The sequence below is a fragment of the Electrona antarctica genome (assembly GCF_951216825.1).
Source record: "Electrona antarctica genome assembly, chromosome: 17".
Lineage (NCBI taxonomy): Eukaryota > Metazoa > Chordata > Actinopteri > Myctophiformes > Myctophidae > Electrona > Electrona antarctica.
In genome coordinates, this window is record NC_136798.1 from 14,362,915 (window position 1) to 14,378,974 (window position 16,060).

At 41.3% G+C, this 16,060-nt stretch overlaps 1 long non-coding RNA gene across 1 annotated transcript in view; it reads right to left on the reverse strand.

Annotated features, from left to right (window-relative positions):
• Positions 1-7,420: 7,420 nt before the first annotated feature.
• LOC306941176 overlaps positions 7,421-16,060 on the reverse strand; it is a 41,680-nt gene continuing 33,040 nt past the window's right edge. The window contains exons 2-3 of the long non-coding RNA XR_013792098.1: positions 7,738-7,826; positions 7,421-7,591 (exon numbers count right to left, since the gene is read on the reverse strand). This is a non-coding gene — a long non-coding RNA (uncharacterized lncRNA). The remainder of the gene's footprint in view (positions 7,592-7,737; positions 7,827-16,060) is intronic.

Here is a 16,060-nt window from a genome sequence, read left to right on the forward strand (position 1 = left end):
TGTGGGCTAGACTGGTGGAAATAAGATATACAGGTACCGTATGTGCCCTATAAATATAATGAGCAAACTGTTTATTCTTTATCTCTTTATTCCATATAATGCGAGTTAAGACAAAAAAGTAAAAAATAAGAGTAAGAAATCTCATCCCATAAGGTATATTTAGACATTGGTATAAACAGGTAAGTTCAAGGAAGGACACATGGGTAGAGGTTTGGGTTGTGTAGTAATTGCCACGATGTAACTCCAAAGGTGGGCGAGATATCAAATATAGTTGGTCCATTGATTAGAAATTGATAATTCAAAATGTGCTCCTCATTGACTCACATTGCACGGAGAAACAGCTCTCAAAGTCAATATTTTAAACGGTAAACGAACGCAAACCAAGCTGATTCTGCCAATATAGAACATCATAAACTGTATTATTCTTTTAATTAATGTATATAAAACGTGATTAAAAGTACAATCATTTATAAACTGGTCTTTTCAAACTTCCAGTATCATCATTGACTCAAGGCGGTCTAACAGTGACATGGGCATCCAAATGGATGTTACACGGTCCACGGATGATAATAAAGGAGTGATATTTTCTTTATCATCAACTGACATTTTGTTTTGTAGTATAATTATGTATAGATTGCCAGATTGACACAACTGTCAATCTGGCAATCTTTGAGGGGAAATATAAGAGTGTGATATATAGGTCAGTTCTTGAAATATATTGCTGCTACAGTATCTAGTTACCTGGTTGAAATTGTAGTGTATAGACAAACTTGTAATTTAAACTTGGTATCCACACCTTTTGTTTTCAAACTTTCAGTATCATCATTGACTCAAGGCGGTCTAACAGTGACCAGGGACAAATTAGCCATTGGGCCAGTTGGGCCGTGGCCCAGGGGCCCTTGGGTCTCAGGGGCCCTTCGGGGAAATTAGACCGTAAGATACTAGGTTTGACGCCCTGAAAAGGGCTCCTGGGGCCCTTCATTGGCTGTTGATTTTGTTAAATTTAGGTTAAAAAGATGATAAAAACACAGAAAAACATGAAAATGTCGCGCGCACGCGCGCTATGGGGGCCCTTCAAATATTATCGGCCCCGGTGGGGTTGGTCATCATGGTGGTAATCCGTAATCCGTCCATCACAGTGACATGGGCATCCAAACCTCACTTTATAATCACGGCATCTTCTGTCTCTACATCTCTGATCCCGATTGCGGCAGACGAATCCAACGGTTGGATTGTAGCTGAAAAATGAATTACGTATCCCAATTAGTAACTGAGAATGGTATTAAAATCAGAACATTTTAAACTGAAATATGTGTCAAGCTTTTATCATACTATGATGGCTCAATTTAGTTTTGGGCAGAGATTTTAAAAAAAAAAGAAAAAGATAAGGAAAGAAAAGAAAAACAACACATGACATGACTGACTATACAGTATATGTCAGACCAGCATTCATTGATGTTTTGGGGTGACATCCAAACTCAATTTGGTAGTGAATCTAAACATAAATCTGTGCATAACTGTAGTCCTGGGTTTCCTGAAGGTGGAATACCCATTCTGGTTAATTCCCCTATACTGTAGCTGTGTTTGAGTGGCTCGGCAACAATCAATCAAATGAGGATATCAAATCAGCCAATAAGGTACAGTAGCAATGGGGAAATGAGCCAGAACAGTAAACGAGAATGCCACCATTCTGGAAACATGTGAATAAAGTTATATGCCCAGAAACTATTCTAGATGCCACCATATTCCAAAGTTCCTCTTCCCCACACTTTTAAGCACAAATCCCCCAGACCTTGCCAAGTGTTTAACAAACTGCAAGGTGGCAGCTTGCACCTAGTGATGTTCGCATTTACTCTACAAAGACTTATGTGTGTTCTACAGGTGCTGCTTTATTCCCAGGTTTGCTTCAGACAACACCAAGGCCTGTCCATCTTCTTTACCTTTGTAACACACCAACTGGGCCATCTGTTCCTGCCTCTCTTTCTCTCTCACTTCCCACTTTGATGTTCTAATGATCATCTTCAGCAATATGCCAAATGAAAAGGAGAGATTGTGTGTATCCTGTCATGACCATACATTAGGCGGCGAGGCTAAGAATAGGGGAGGCTAAATGACCATACTGTATCATATTTGTTGAGGACAACATCCAACCTATAGGATATACTGTAGGGCTTTAAGTGGTTAAAACATATTCATTGAAGTGCCCTTGTTCATGGAAAAGCAAATTATTGTATATCCCCATTCTGCTGAAGTCAAGTCAACTTACGCGTAGAAAATGTCTCCTGTAGACATTGCTGGCGTGTGTGTGTCAACAGTAACAGCCTCTATGTAGACTAGGCAGTCACAGAATTCTCTTGGGTAGCGTCGCCTCAGGCCACTCACAAGCTCCCAGTCCCCTGTTCCACTGGGATTGTCAATGTCAAACCATCTGGTCCACTTGATGCACACTGCCCAAGAAGCAATCAAAGACAAAACAAATGACTATACAATGTAATCAGTCAAGCAATGGAACTTCAGCACACTAGAAGTTGATATGGGAAGGTGGAACCACTGTAAATCAACAACATAAAAGAAAAAATAGTTATTAGTTATACCTCCACAGAATGGTGGGTGGCAGAGAAAACGAACACGGTAGTCACGGCATCGACAGTCCTTTTGGTCTTCGTTCTTACATATGAATCCAGTGGTTGTGTCCATCCTGAAAAAGAGAAGGAGACCTATGTTTTTGTTTTTTCCTGATGCACAGTTTAAATTCTGAATGGGGGCGGCAGTGGCTCAGGAGGTAAAGTGGCCGCCTTGTTTTTGGTCGCATAGTTAGTAGACTACTGAGCACATTAGAGCAACATCTGTATTGCTTATGATGGGCTATATTTATGAACACAATTTGAAGAAATGTACAGTAATGTTAACTGGCTTTCTTCTCAATAAGTTCCTGGTGTTGGCGTAGCTGTAAGATGACCATACTTGGACAAAATCTGCAAAAATCACCAAACGGTTTTGACAACCACATAAAATCATTTAAAGGCTGAATAAATATAATTTTGTATGACATGGTTCCTTGCAGTGTAAGTGTTTCATAAACCCATCACCCACTTAAAACAGCAACAATAGGTGGACGTTTGTGGACCATCTTGAATATGCTTTTCTTTGCCGTTATTTATATGATCATAGGCTTATGTTATTAAGTTGAGTAAAATGTATATGACACAAAACATGATAACAAAACCATAATCCATCTGAACCAATCCTTCCTTTAAGTCAATACTTACGCTGCAAAAACCTCCCCTGTTAGAGCTGAGCTGATTCCACTTGTAGTTGTGACGTCAATCGCAGACGGGTTATCACAAATCTTCCCAGGGTTCTCGTTGCGAAGCTGTGCAATAGTCTCTGAGTCTCCATTTCCCCAGGACCATGGCCATGGGTTATCTCTGTCAAACCACTCTGTCCAACACCCTAGACAAGCCATCAAGACAAGACATATTCGTTAGCCTCATAGCAAAATGTACGTAATTATTTGGTTAAATTTACATTCCTGCCTAATTCGACTCTACTGCTTCATTGTGCCTTATTGCCTATGTCTCCAGCCTACCAGAATGTGTGTTACATTCCAAATGGTATGAGGCTAACATGTTTGACTTAGGCAGAAATCATTTTGAATGTAACAAGCATTCTGATAGGCTGAGAACTTAGGCAATAAGGTAGGATGAATTAGCAGTGGTAGGAGTAAAGAGAGTATGCATTATCACTAAACGTATCTATAGATCTATACAAGAAAGAAAGAAAGAAAGAAAGAAAGAAGAAATGCAGTGATTCTGTTATTTTCTAATACTTTCATAATACACTAAAAGGTCATCTCAGAAATGTGTACTTACGGACATTATTTGGCGGATAATGGGGGAAATGGCTGGGAAATGGTTGATCAGTGGTATGGTTGAACAAAGAGGCCGGGTGGGAAGGCAGTCGAACAGGAGTCAAACCTGAATGAAGTTAAAAAAAAAAACACACACACACACACACACACACACACACACACACACACACACACACACACACACACACACACACACACACACACACACACACACACACACACACACACACACACACACACACACACACACACACACACACACACACACACACACACACACACACACACACACACACACGCGCACGCACGCACGCACGCACGCACACGCACACACGCCAAGTCGTTAGTTTGCAAAACACATGGGCTGTCCCCAGTTTGATTATCAGCGGGCAGGACCATTTGCTGAATGTCATCATTACCCTACTCTCTTTCTGCATGTCCTCTCTATCTACTATCGCTGTCAATTAAAGGCTTAAAATGCCCCCACAAAATGTCTTAAAAAAGACTTTGGGATTTGGAAGTTTGTGGTTTCTCTGTCTCTCCCCTCACTTGCTGTTTCCCTTGTGCTGGACCCTGAATCTGTCATTCTCTCCTTGGGATCCTCAGCATCTGCTGGTATAGTGAACAATATGAACCGGCATAATACTTATAGAAGAATATGAACATGGTTTACAGAACACTATTGCCTACGCGTTTTCACAGTCATAGCGTAAAGGGTAGTGTACACTACAGTACGGTATATATCTCACATAGCGAAGATCAATCTTATAGCAGTAACTTGTCCTACTGTAGATTGGTTCCATTGTACCTTCCATGTCCTCCTCTCTTCCATCAGTGGGCTCTTCCTCCTCTCCCTCCTCTTCCTCCTCTCCCTCATCTCCTGGTAGTAAACATATATAATCATGACTTCAACAATAACTAATTATGAAAGAAGATGAACAACCTTTATTTGCCCATTATTTGGGGTACAAAAAATCACTAATTTCACTAATTTAAAAAAGTGGAAATGCACTCACAATACGTCACTGTTTCATACTCATTGCCTACTGCAAATTGTACATATAACTCAATCATGTGCAATTACCCAGTGATTCCCAAACATTTTAGACCCAAGATGTTTTTTTGATTTTTTTAATCTTTTGAATAATAATAAAAATGTTTATGTAGGAAACTAAAAAAGGGGAAATTTACCCGTGAGTCGCGACCCATACAAATTGGTTCACGACCGAAACATGGTCCCGAGTCGGGACTCCCGAACCACTATTTTGGAAACAATGCAAAACCTGTAGATTGGTCCCACTGTACCTTCCATAACATAACATTATAATAACCTGTACTACTGTAGATTGGTCCCACTGTACCTTCCATAACATAACATTATAATAACCTGTACTACTGTAGATTGGTCCCACTGTACCTTCCATAACATAACATTATAATAACCTGTACTACTGTAGATTGGTCCCACTGTACCTTCCATAACATAACATTATAATAACCTGTACTACTGTAGATTGGTCCCACTGTACCTTCCATTATAATAACCTGTACTACTGTAGATTGGTCCCACACAGGTTATTATAACATATTATAATAACCTGTACTACTGTAGATTGGTCCCACTGTACCTTCCATAACATAATATAATATTATAATAACCTGTACAACTGTAGATTGGTCCCACGGTACCTTCCATAACATAACATAACATAACATAACATAACATAACATAACATAACATAACATAACATAACATAACATTATAATAACCTGTACAACTGTAGATTGGTCCCACTGTACATACCTTCCATTTCGTCCTCCATGCCATCAGTGAGCTCTGGCTCCATTTCCACCTCAGCAACATTAGCCTCTGCCGTTACTGGTATTGAATAAGAAGAAACGGTGTAATTGTTACCTCAACAATAACTACGGAAGAAAATAATAATAAAAAAAAATATATATATATATATATTATATATATTATATATATATATATATATATATATTTTACAGGAATACTATTTTTTGTTCAACCGTTTCGTAGTCATTGCCTGGTGTAAATCTTACACACAACTCTATCTTATGCTACGAATATTATTACAGTTACAGTACTATTTTGCTCTGTACCCTTTTTGTGGGTACATCCCTCTGAATGGGTGGTAAGTGGTGGTAAAGTGGGAAGTGGTGTACGGGTAGGTGAAGTGGCATCTGAATGAAAATAGAACAAATAATGCACATTGTTAGGCCATCCCAATCTGTGAAACAGAAGGTTCTCCTCCTGCACACTATGCACAATATGTCAAATTACGATGTTTAGGTATTATCGTTCTAAACCTATATTCTTGCTGTTTGACCAACCAGTGGCCAATTGAGACTTTAACCTTTGCTTTTATGAAATATCCAAGACTATAAGGGTTTTATGGAAGATTATTCTGAACATGTACTCTTGTTTGACCCATTCTAATACGCTTTAATCTTATGAAATCAGTCATGGCGACTGAGACCTTTAATCCAAACATCCAATGCCATTGAAGGAAATCTCGTACTTGTGCTGTTGCGTCGCTCATTGGTTTCTGAAGTGGGATTTGGCAGAATGGCTAAATTTCAGGGGGAAAAAGTGAATCAAAACATTGACAAGCAAATTGATCCTTTGAATATAATGTTCAAATTGCACAGAAACACAATAGCCTTTCAATGATAACCATTGAAATTATTAATAAAATACTTACCGACCACAAATCCTGCTATAATAGCAATCCTGAACTGTGTGAGAAAAATAAACATGCATACAGTATTATATTTAGAAATACTTACAATAATTTGTGTTAACTATCAAATGATATCCAAGTAAACATATAGTGGGAACGAGAAAAGAAATTCATACCAAATTGCCCATGACGGCAGACGGAGTATTTCAGACCTTTACTGCTGTGGGAGTAACATGGCAACTGTCAATACTTTATTCAAAAATAACTGTTTCAATTCATGCATATAGTTGATAATAAAAAAAATAGGACAGTTCCTGTCGTAAGTAGACTACGTACCTGTACTTTAAAGATGAAGAAGGCTGCTGTTTGTCTGCACTAATGGGAGACTTGTCAGACTTTATAGTCTGATCCCTCTCTTCTGCACAAAAGAAAGTGTAATTGTAGAACTTGCAAACATGAACCTTCCCAAAAAATATACCAGTCTCATTTCATGAAAGGAGACTACTTACGTAGATCATTTGACACTGTGGTCCAAAGTTTCAACCTATTTTAATGGCGTCACTGTGAACACTCATGTTTCTCCTCCATTGAAAATGACTGAACTGATACTGTGTTCATTGACTTGGTGATGGGATGGTTATTAAATTGTTCTGCGAAGGGCTGGATCAAAACAGAATAGAACATGTAGACACACCTTTATTGATCACTGTGGGAAGAGATGTCATTGCAGTGCCACACACCACATGCGTTAGTGATGTGCTAAATGAAATATATAGTGTGCCCTCAATTTGTTTATGGATTTAATTCCTGATGATTCTGATTTAAAGAAGGTCATAGAAGGTCTGCTCTGTAGCCATGGTGGACAGGGTCAGTGAGTCAGCAACGGTAACAGTCTCTATAAGTGCCCTGAGGTACCAGAACCCAGGAGAATCTGTCCCTGCCCACTGTATAAATGATCCCAGTCCCCTGTTCCAGAGGGACTGTCCCTGGCATACCATAATGGACCAGCACACTGTCCAGGAAGTAATCAAAGAGAAAAGAAATGACAGTCAATATACAATGGAATCAGTTGAACAATGGCACTTCAGCACACTATATCTTTGTGGGATGGTGGAACCACAATCAACGGTATAAAAGAAGAAATGCTGTCATAGTTACCTCCACAGAATGGTGGTGGCAGACAAAACGAACATGGTAATCATGATGGTCTGGTTAGTCATTATTTGAATCCTGTGGTTGTGTTGGACCTGAAAAGGAGAAGGTTTTCACTCAGATTTTCACGTACAGGCAAACATTCTGCAAAAATAGCATACATATTCGTCCAACACATTGGCTGCTTGCAGTGGGGACAAACATACATACTCAACCCACTACAAGTATTTTATTTGAAACACAGAAAACATTATGAACCCTTTCTCAACCCAACATCTCATGATACATTGATTTGAGATATGGCCTTGGGTGTTGGCTAGTTTGTCTGTTTTGTTAGACTTATTGACCTGGTCAGACTCAGCGCCCGTTCTTCTCCTGTCACTGTCACCACCATTGCCGCTTTTGTTTGAGTGAAAGAGGGATAGCCTAGAATAGATGGATAGTCTTACACCCCTGGATGATGTATTCCTGCCTTTGCATTGGCCATGAAAGTAAAAAGTACGCAGAGTACAATTGTAACAAGTACTTCACAGCCCAGTAGGAGTAAAAAGTACAAATATTTGTCTGAAATTTAGGGGAGTGAAAGTAATAAGTAATCAAAAAAGCAAATACTCAAGTAAAGTACACATACTCAAAATATGTACTCAAGCACAGTAAATGTCGGTCCACCAACTGGCTGCTTGTAGTTTGGCTATTTTCAGCAAAGAGATTTGGTAGAAGGAGGGGGACCACGGACAATTAAGTGGTTAATGCACATAAAATCATACGAAATCAAACATTCACAAAAAGTTAAGTTGATCAACTACTTACTTAAAGCACAGAAAATGTAATACCTACCAACAATAAATGCCTGTCCCCATACAAAAAACAAGCAACATTACAAAAAGAGCACATAAACATTACTAAAAAGGGTACAAACAATAAGGATATTAAGCCCCTTGAGATGCAGCATCTGGTTTTCGAGGGGCCCCTCAATATGAGGACATACAACATTCTGAGACACTGAATAGAACAATTGAAGGAGATTACTTCTATGTTTAAACCTGACACTTGGTTGTCCACCGTTTCTCAAATGTAACCTATTTAAATGGTGTCACCATGCAATCTCACATTTCTCCTCTTTTAAAAAGAGGAGAAATGTCACAGCTGTCACTCGATCCTGTAGGTTCACACTCTATAACATACGACGAATTAGACCGTTCCTCACCCAGGAATCAGCCCAGCTCCTAATCCAGACAACAGTCTTGTCAAAACTTGACTATTGTAATTCGCTCCTTACTGGCCTACCGGCATGTGCACTTAAGCCTCTCCAAATGATCCAAAATGCCGCAGCTCGTCTGGTCTTCAACCAGCCAAAATTCTCACATGTCTCCCCCCTGCTCCGCTCCCTGCACTGGCTCCCAGTCGCTGCCCGCACAGAATACAAAACTCTGATGCTGGCATTCAAAGCAACCAAAGGTATGGCTCCCCCATATCTTGCAAGCATGATTGAACCCTACAAACCCTCCCGCGCACTCAGATCAACCAACGCAGGAAAGCTGGAAGTACCCTCACTAAAAACGCCGGGCCAACGCTCCACACGTCCCAAACTCTTCTCCCTTCTGGCCCCAAAACTGTGGAATGCACTCCCCGTTGCAGTCAGAACTGCAGCATCACTCCCAATCTTCCGCCGTAGTCTGAAGACCCACCTTTTCAGACTCCATCATGGCCCATAGCACTTATCCTACCCCCTTAGATAGCACTTTTTAGACTTAGATAGCATTTGAAACAGACTTATAGCATGTCATGTAGACAGCACAATAATTGCATTGTATATAGTCATAGCACATCATAGTAGCCTACATATGTATAGCATAGTATAGTATATATGTATAGTTAATATGTATAGTGTCATTATATAGATATGTTCTAGTTACGTTTCTTGATAAATGCATTTTATATATGTGATGTATTCCCATACTTTTGTTCCTGCCTAATGTAAGTCGCTCTGGATTAAGAGCGTCTGCTAAATGCCTAAATTGTAAAATTGTAAATTGCAAGGGTCATGCAAGGATCTGGAGACCATTTTGGGAATATTGGTGCCCTTCCTCATAGCTTATTGCATCATACCAATGTATTGCCACATCATTATATACTATAGTACAGTAGGTGCATGCATTGCAGGCCTACATATCTGCAACTAGCAACATCAAAACTACTCTAACTTACTAAAACTTACACTTGACCCAATTCAAACTTGTATTGTAATGTATTCACACTGACAAACAAGGGGTGTGAATAGAAATAATAAGGTCAGTCAGGTAAGAAGTCAGGCAATCTGCAGTCATCAGTTTTTTCTCTCTTTTTCTTTCTTTACTATTATTATTACCAATGCTGCTGCTACATTGTCTGAAAGAAGCTGAACAATAATATGCACCTGTACTGTACATAAGATGTAACAAGGTACCGTACTTAAAATTAAGGTAGGGCCAGGCATTTGCCAAATTGCGCCATTGACACACATGGGAGGCAAACTGGAACCGAAAGTTCCATGGAATGCATTGAAGTCAATAGGAGCCAGCTGGACCAACGTATTAACAAAGAACATTTTTGAATGATTGTGACCTTTGTCGGTTCAAGAAAATAAAAGAAGACATATCACATGTTGTTTTCTGATCACTTGTTTTCCAATGTGCACACTATGTAATTGAATGGAGGCATCTAAACAGCGGCAGCTGTCGTTTCTGTCTCTGCAGTATCGCGAGAATTGGTTGCCAGAAACGTACTCTGTGATTTAGATACCTACCCACTCTGCCTCCTGCTAACCCTCCTAAACATCAAACATTAATGACCGTCACTGACTCATCTGCAGTGCATTTAATTTAAAATACACACAAAACAACAATATGCCTGGCTTTTATCTGTGTCCATTCTCCACAAGGTCCCTGTGTGTACACTAATTAATTGCCCTTTGCGGAGAATAGCTGCCTCCCACTGTTCAATAACAGCCGGGGATCGTTGCTGGCTATTCATACATCAGCATTAAACTTTGTCATGTGAAGGGGCCGGCGTAATATTTTACACTAAATTGTGGTTTGGACTGGATGCCAGGGAGCAAATGACAGCATGGTGTAGACTCATTTATCATCTCCCCCCTGTTCGCCTTCTTTTGCTCCCTCTACAGTACACTGCATCTCTCCCCAAGCCCACTCTCTCCTTCGTCTCCATGGAGATCAGTGTTGTTGTCATCATCCTTATTCTGTGAAGAAGGAGAGAAGGAGCTGACTGCAGACTTTCTGCTCGACCCTCAATCCCTTAGTATGGAGTCCCTAAAGGGACATACTGTAGTGTTGGGGGGGGGGTTATGTCGTGGGAACGTCATTTTCTGTATGTTGTGGCCACGACTTAATAACGTGTGTGAACGAGACTCTGTGCAAGTGAGTGTATTTGATTAAATCAGTGATTCTCAACCTTTTCATTTCAAGGACCCCTATGTGCATTAGGACACAGACTCTGTGGCCTAATGCACATAGGGGTCAGACCTCCATTTTATACATTTGCTTTTATTTTTCTGGGACCACAATCTACACTGTAAAATCCTCAGTGTTCATTTAATTCTGAGTGTGTACAAATGGTTCCATTTTCACCCTCTCAGAGTCACAGACCTGTAAGGGTTTGTTTGGAACCCTGGTGGACCTCAAACCCGAGAAACAGTGGCATCACATCAAACATCACGTCATGCATGTATGTGTTTGCATGTGTGTGCACGTGCCTTGTGTATGGCAACACCCAGTATTGCCATATGTTATTGAATCCGATCGACCCTATAATGCTTAAGGTAGCAGAGAGGCACCTGATACGTCACCATTCAGCATTTCCCGTCACTCCTTCACACTCATAATGTGGAAAACACTCTTCTTTGTTCAGCTCAGTGTCAGACAGCTCAACAGAGCAGTACAAAAGGATCCCCCGCCTACGCCTGTCTTATGTCACATTTCACCTTACAGGTCAATCATCATGTGTTACTGTATGTGCACAAGAGGCCTGCCAGGAACATAGACACGTAGAATAGCGTATGGTGCCACACCCGGAAAAGCCGTTTTAACAGCGATGTATTATTGTCTCCACCAGGCCGAAGGCATGGGGAGAGAGTATGTTTTGCACTCCGTCCGTCCGTCCGTGTGTCCTTCCTTCCGTCCGTCCGTCCTTCCGTCCGTCCGTTATCAGCTAATCTCCGGTACCGTTGGCCCGATCCATGCCAAACTTTGCACACACACTCCATGGATGCCAACGACGAACCTCTGCCCCAAATATTCCTCAATGGCCTGTTATAGCGCCACCATGAGGCCGATTTAGGCAAAACACATTTCTGTAGATTACTCGTACACATTTTATCCATACATCACACAATTCGGTATACACTATCGCCATAGTCATGTGATCAACACAGATCTGCACAATTTCCCATCTTCCATCCTGATTGGCTAATACTGGCTTCCAAAGCTCACATGATTGGTCCGTTTCGAACAAAATGCCACAAATCACAAACACAGTGTGCAATTTCCGTGAAATTATACACGCACATTTCCACTAGGCCAAGGACGACATGCCACTCATTCTTTTCCAAATCAGCCTCATGGTGGCGCTATAACAGGCCAATTCCTGTTTTTAGCTATAACTTCATCAATCTGTATACAACTTATGTATGCGCACTCCCTAGAGGCCATGGAAAAACATTGTCCCTGCATCCCTCCACATCTGCCGGTTATAGCGCCACCATGAGGCCCATTTCTGCTAAACACATTGCTTATGTTAGTCGCACAGATTTCCTCCAAATCTCACGGCAAATCGGTACACATGTAGTCATGTGATCAAGACGAGTCTGTTGGATTTATCAGATTCTACACTGATTGGCTAACATTGCCTTCTAAAGTTTTCAGGAGTGGCCCGTTTCGTTCAAAATGCTGCACATGTCCTGCTCATCCAGAATTCTATCCTCAGAGATTCGATGAGTGATCTGGCTCTGCATTTCCTCAACAAAATGAAGAAAATTGTTGCAAAAAACAAACGAACAAAAAAACATGTTTATATTACTCCTAAACATTTTGCCAAACATCTCACACACTCCTATCCTCCTGGTGGAGACCTGTGCCCAGAAGGGCACTTTTTCTAGTTTAATGCATGTTTTAATACGATCGTATTAAAAGCTACCGTTCGTTAGCTCTGTTATGCTTCTGAGCCAATGGCCGCGGCCATTTTGAAGATGCGCGCGCATCCACTTACATTGCCTGCTCTGTTTTCAGACGGCTTTATCTCCAGAAGCGACATTGCAGGGGTGGCTTTGTCCCAGACAAGCGTTTTCAACGGCCTGTAGCAGGCGCTGTGATACTCGTGGTCCACTTTTTCCACCACCGACCGAGAGAATATAAGCACCAGCTTCGTCAACACACACGGAATGGTTTCATAGTAAAGTGCGATTACGGATATTTGGCTCTTCAAAGTAAGTGTCACGCGCGATAAAACCCTGGCAGGACGCGGCGGAGGGATTGAATAATGGTAGCAGTCAAACGGTTAAGCAACAACAGCATAATAGTGGGTTGTGCAGGTGAGTGCGGTTTATAAAGTTAATCTCACCTCACAACAAAAATACAAATTAGTCGGCCTAAGTCTCAGGTTCCATAAAAAATAATACAATCATATATAATTATTGTTGGGGGTCTTCGGGCCTAACACTATGCTAATTAGTCGGGCCGGGCCGAGCCTCGGGTCGGCCCAGTTAGGGCCGGGCCTTATTGTCAGGCCCGTTGAGAATTCACTTATTGTGTACTTATTTTTTATGCTCACCGTAGTTTGCTCATAATTGTGCTTTATTGTCTGTAATTGTCTTTTTGCTGTGTTCTCACTATCTGTTATGTTGATGAAATGCCTGTACAGCACTTTGGTACAATGGAAATTGTTTTTAAATGTGCTTTATAAATAAAGGTGATTTTATTTGATTTGTGGTTCCCCTAGGCCGGGGCGTAACACAGACCAACAGCGATGCTCTGCAATCTGTAATGTGTATTTAATGTAAAAGGTTTCTGACAATGTGAAGAGATACGTAACAAAATTGACAGCACTCTTTTCTCTTCATAGCACCATTTCAGTATGAATGTAGCATCACTGCCAGTCAGTGTCACTATACAACGTATTCTTCATTTATTATACCCATTATGTAAGATAGACGACTATTAATTAGAGACAGTGAGTGACTTGTTTTTCCCCCCTTCAGGGACCAGTTGTTTGTATTCCCATGGGCAGTGTTGCAGACAGACACAATGTTCCAGGCTGTCAGACATCCCTGCTTGGTCCAATAACAGAGAGAATGGATGCTTAAAAGAGAAGTTGTAGCATTGACTGCTAGTTGCAATTATATAGACCAGTCGTTCAAAATATTTTCAGCTCAGGAGTCAGGACCCATTTGGGAGTCTCCCCGGGACCCAAACATACAAAAATAGATTATGAATTAACCATTTCACTATGCGTTGCACCACGATGTGTTGTGAGTAGTGCAAATGTTACAGTCATATTTGACCAGGAATATCTACGTGACTCAAGTTGGGGTTGAGTACTTTGTCCACCACTGCTACTTATACACACAACACAACACATTCACACAGTTTCTCACCTTTTCTATCAGTCATTGTGGTGCTTGTCTGTCAGAGGGACACTTTCGTCTTGTGTCTGACAACCAATCAATCAAAGGCTGGCCTCCAGGATGGAGTCAGTGTGTTACCATGGTAACTGTGGAGCTGTACCACCTACTAACAAGCAGGAGAATGTCTTGTTTATTCCTGTCAAAATAACAACTTTGTGTTTTTCTCTCTCTCTCCTTCTCTATATACACTCAAACAGGCTTGTGGTTTGTGGACATGGCAAAGTGTTATTTAGGAAGCCCAGAGCCCATATATAACAAATTTCCTCTCCTTTGAAATTGGATATCCAAGCCATGGCCCCCACTTGTAAAAATACAGGGATCAGATCACTTATTTTCCATTAAACAACGGTTATTTGTAAGTAAGTAATTTTTTACTTATAAAGCACCTTTCAAAACAATGTTACAAAGTGCTGTACAGTGGACACAATATAAACAATCAAATTAAAAACAAGACATAGTACTATAACCAGCAAGACGCCTGAGGGCGAGAAGCAACCTTTAGGGCGTGCACGCATCCGCCTCGTTGACGGCAGACTGCTGGGCTGTTACTTTGGCATGGGGGGGTCAGATCAACATGGAATGAATTCTGTACTGGCCATATAAGGAGCATGTCTCGAGTGTACAGGGTTTGATGAGGTCAGATCAACATACAGTATATGGAGATCTAAGGGTGGTAGCGGGGACATTCTCTTGAGTGTACAGGGTTTGATGAGAGCCCAGGGAGGTCCGGCCCTTAATTTCCGGGCCTGTTGAGAACTCTAGTTTTCGCCGGCTGCCGGGCGCGGCTGCACTAATAACTTTGGGGCAGGCCTGTCTAGAGTTTGAATCTCCATATATGGAGATCTAAGGGTTTGAGGTCAGATGTAGAGTTGCTGGCCAATATTGATGACATCAGGGATCTCCAACTGACTGCAGGTCAGCATTTACTATGACATCATCTCCATCCCTGATGATGTCACGAGACCTGGGAACCATATATGGGGGCTTTCCCCATGTATGGGGATTTTAGCATAGTAAACCTGAGTCCATCACCACATTAATGTAATCTGTCTCTGCCGTGGTGCGCGCAGCTCACAACTCTGTGATGTGTTCTCACTCATCCACGTAGCCCTGTCCAGTTGAAACTATAAATCTCTTTAGTAGGCTAGATGTATTTGGCCATGGCTATATTCCTTCATTGAGGTAACATATAGATATAGGTCTTTATATTTCCCATCTCCTCACTTTAACCAACATCTTTAAACACACAAAAACAGCACGGTTTGAAGCACACGCACACGCACACGCACACGCACACGCACACACACACACACACACACACACACCCACCCACCCCCCCCACACCGTCCAGAAACGACTTCGTTTCGACTCTAAAATAGCAGTATGAATCGGCCCTTACTGTTTATTTTGCAACGAGGAGACATGTGTGTCTGTGTTATTATGTGTAGCCTCGGCTAAAAACAAAGTGAAGCCTGACTTATGCTTCGCCGTACGACGTGTTGCATGTTGAAAGTAGCTGATCTGCGAGCTCAGAACGCGTCGCCTCCGCAACAGGTTGTGAGCTTGTATATCGGCTATTTTCAGCACGTGGAAAGATGCAGGCACTGCAATACTATCCCATTGGCTGAAAGGTCAGCTAGAGGCAAAAAGTGT